We start from the raw sequence: 3,774 nt of genomic DNA on the forward strand, positions 1-3,774 counted from the left end.
TGATGTCTAATTTCCGCAAGCGCACGGATGTCGTCAAGTAATAATATCGATCCACAGGGATTTGTTTAATCACCAGACGATGTGTGATGTTTAGTTATCTAGACGAAGTAGGTCGATCAAATGAGAGAATTTGCTACGTGAGCTGACGAGAAGTAAGGTTGGCTAGATTGGTATTGGAAGAAATCTCGAGATAATGGTTTCCCCACTTCAACGATCAATCAGAAGATAAGCCTAACCTCTCCATTAACCCTTACTGATGTTTTGACGGATTCCCCACGTTTATCCTATACTCAATTGAGGGCCCCTTTCAGGATCTTCCTCAGTTGTACTTACCTAAAGCAATTCTACCTTCGTTGGCATTCGAGCGTAGGTGATCATAATCAGCTAAGAGGACCTGTCACGTGTCCTCCGCAAACCTCCCTAGTCCTACTGCCGCTTCAGAGTACAATTGAATTGGGCAAGCTCCATTAGGTACAGGGATTGTTCATGAGAATTTCTCTTAGGACCGAATTCCCTCCTTCATAACAAGTAACACAGGTGGTCATAATCAGCTAAGGATCCTGTCACACGAATCCCGCAAACCTCCCTAGAATATCTTGTCACTACTTCTAGAAGGAACAATCCTAGATGATATTCAGAGTTCCGGAAATAGGGTTCACAGTTACGTATATCCCCTAACTTCCTAAGATAAACAAGACTTTTCGCTGAAACCACGTCAACACCAGATCGGATTAATGAAAGAAGGCAAGATATCAATCAAAATCAATCATCAAAAGGGTACTCCCAAATCTCGAGATTAAGTAAACTACTCCATAAACGAAAGTTCACAGCACGACATGAAAATCCAAATTAAGCATTCAACCATCAAATACAAGATGTTACCAATCCAAATCTCCAATGCAAACGTTTCTGATGCGTCCAGATGATCTTCTCCAATGCCTCAATCCTTCCAAACCCTATTCCAGCCGCCAGGCCCCCCCTTTTCATTTCTTTCCGCAGCCCTTTTATAGCTTCCGTGGTTTTTAACACGCCCGTGCTAAGTGGCACGGCCTGGGCGTGTTAAACTCTGAGCAGAAAACGCAGCAATCTGTTGAGCTGGCAATCGACACGGCCGTGTTGGACGACACGGCCAGGCCGTGTCAATCTCTGGGACAACATCACACAGCAGCACTCTGGACATCTTCACAGAAAACAACACGGCCGTGGTAAACAGCACGGTCTGGCCGTGTTGAGCTCTGGGCAAGCAGGTCTGAGCAGCTCCACTTCGTCGGTACGGCCACGCTGTTTACCTGACAAGACAAAACACCACACAAAGACATGTATCCAAGGAAAACAGAATAATTAAAGAGGCAAAAGCATAAAACGCCAAATAGAGTGCGATATCCTGTGTTATGCTCATGAAATGTGGCCAAATCAATGTCAAATCATGCTGATGAACGCACATGTTCTCAATACATCACAGCTTTGACGTCCAAAGGTTAATGCTTTTCAGATTCTCTCTACATGATAGGGCAAAGGACTGGTACCATTCTCTACCTCCGAACTGCATCAACTCTTGGGAGCAATTGGAAAAGATTTTCATGAACAAATTTTACCCCCCAAGTAAGACTGCCCGCATGAGAAATCTTATCTCAAGCTTCCAACAAATGGATGGTGAAACACTTTTTGAGGCTTGGGACAGATTTAAAGGAATGCTCAGAAAGTGTCCACATCACGGATTGGAAAGATGGCTTATCATACATACCTTCTACAATGGAATCAACTATCAGACGAAGGTTTATTTGGATTCCGCTGCAGGAGGTGCACTTATGAATAAGAGCCTTGAAGAAGCCGAAGAATTAATTGAGAATGTGGCACTAAATCACCATCAGTGGGCTAATGAGAGAGGTAGTGCACAAAGAACTCCCGGGAAGTACAATGTGGACCCTTACACTAAGCTTAATGCACAGATTGATGCCCTCACAAAGAGGGTTGAAGGGATGAACATTGGAAAGGTCCATGCGGTGGCTACTAATTGTGATATTTGTGGGGATTCCAGCCACACTACTGAAATGTGTCCAGTTGTAGCATGCCAGAATCAGATTGTGCAATATGAGCAGTGCGATGCAGTTGGTGCATTCAATCAAAGGAACAACCCATATACGAATACATATAATCCGGGTTGGAGGAATCACTCAAATTTTTCATACCGCAACAACAATGCTTACAACAACCTTCCAATCAGAGTGCGTCTTAAAAAGCTAGTGAAGAGGTCTCAAACACCCAGAGAATATTGAAAATTCTGGAGAAGCTTGAAAGTGAATGATTTGAGGATGACATGGTCTATGCCTCGCTTGATCATTCTAGATGTCAAGGATAGAAGGACATTATCATATATTGTGAGAGTCACAATTAGTAGTCACAAGGTAATGTTGGATCTCAACATTCTTGTAACTTGGGTAGCAATGATGTGTTGCTAGATACCTCTCATTGTTTATGTTCCTAAATGTGTTTAGGGGCATTGCCAACGTTACAAGAACCTATAGGGTCATACACTAAGGGCAATTAGATGGAGATTAGATCCATATGATGGACCAAGAGGATTGGTTTCATGAGATGAACCAAATTGGGTTAAGAGTAATCCAAGTTAGACTAGTTGAGTTAGACTCAAGTTTGATTCAAGTGTTGAATGAGTCTAATTGAGATTTGATTCATTAAATCAATTTAAATTAATGAATAGAGATTCATTAAATTGAAATTGACTTGAATCAATGGTTGGATTTGATCAACCATGGAAGATATAGTGGTTAAGTTTGACTTAATCAAGAGGAAGAAGAAAGTCAAAGTTTGACTTGACTAAAGTCAAGTTTGACTTGACCAAATGCCATGTCATGGTGACATGGCATGGGGCCGATCAAGAGTTGGTCAATGATGATCCACATCATCAAGAATGTTGACTTGAATTGATGATGTGGAAGAGGGAGGTGAAGAGTCTTGTTGACTTGTCTTTGTTGCCACCTCATTGGATGACTAGGCTTAAGTGGCCAATTATGGTGCTCCACTTCATCATTGACTAGTCAATGTATGCCACCTCATGGGATGACCTTTGGCATCCCATGAAGGTATATAAACCTTCTAAAGTGGCCGGCCACTTTATGCTTAGTGGAGAAGTTTCATTTTTCAAGTGTGTTAAGTGCTCTTAACTCCTTCTTCTTCCTCTTGCATCTCCTTCTTCCTCTCTTCCTCACCTTGCACGAAAATTCTCTGAGCAAGAGTGCTAGCACACTCTAGAGGAGGATTTCTCCACCTATTTGCTTGTGTGGATACCATAGAGAGGTTGTTAGTTTACTACCTTGAGATCCGGCGAAGAACGGAGCGAGCGGGATTTGCGAAGGGCACGCATCAAGGGTAAACTTCTTTTTCATGTAGATCTAATGTAGATCTAGGTCTTAGAAACATGTATATGAAGTTTTGAATTTTTTACTTTGCACGGATCCTATGGCTTGGGGCTTCCGAGGTTTCCGCAACGCAAAAAGGCGGTTTTTGCGGCTCGGAAAACCCAACATAAGTGGCCGACGATCAACATCACAAGAGAGGCGCGGCAGGGAGAGAACCCTAGCCCACGGTTCCTCATTGCGACCCTTTTAAACGATCGCGATTTTCCTTTTGTGTCATGGTGGAGAAGAAAGGGGCACAGTGATGAACCAACATTTTTGGGTTTAAGGATGAACCGACTCACTTAAACCAAATGAAACGAGTTGAACCAAACCACACTACTATAGCAAATCGGTTCAT

The 3,774-nt window shown here is 42.7% G+C and overlaps 1 non-coding gene across 1 annotated transcript; it reads right to left on the reverse strand.

Moving 5' to 3' along the window:
* Positions 1-1,613: 1,613 nt before the first annotated feature.
* On the reverse strand, positions 1,614-1,720 carry LOC141819407 (small nucleolar RNA R71). The gene has a single exon (XR_012601062.1). It is a non-coding gene; the product is annotated as a small nucleolar RNA R71 (small nucleolar RNA).
* Positions 1,721-3,774: the final 2,054 nt, after the last annotated feature.

Source organism: Curcuma longa, unplaced genomic scaffold (assembly GCF_044706935.1).
Source record: "Curcuma longa cultivar G26 ecotype Majalengka, Jawa Barat unplaced genomic scaffold, ITB_CL_G26_1.1 contig_5645, whole genome shotgun sequence".
NCBI lineage: Eukaryota > Viridiplantae > Streptophyta > Magnoliopsida > Zingiberales > Zingiberaceae > Curcuma > Curcuma longa.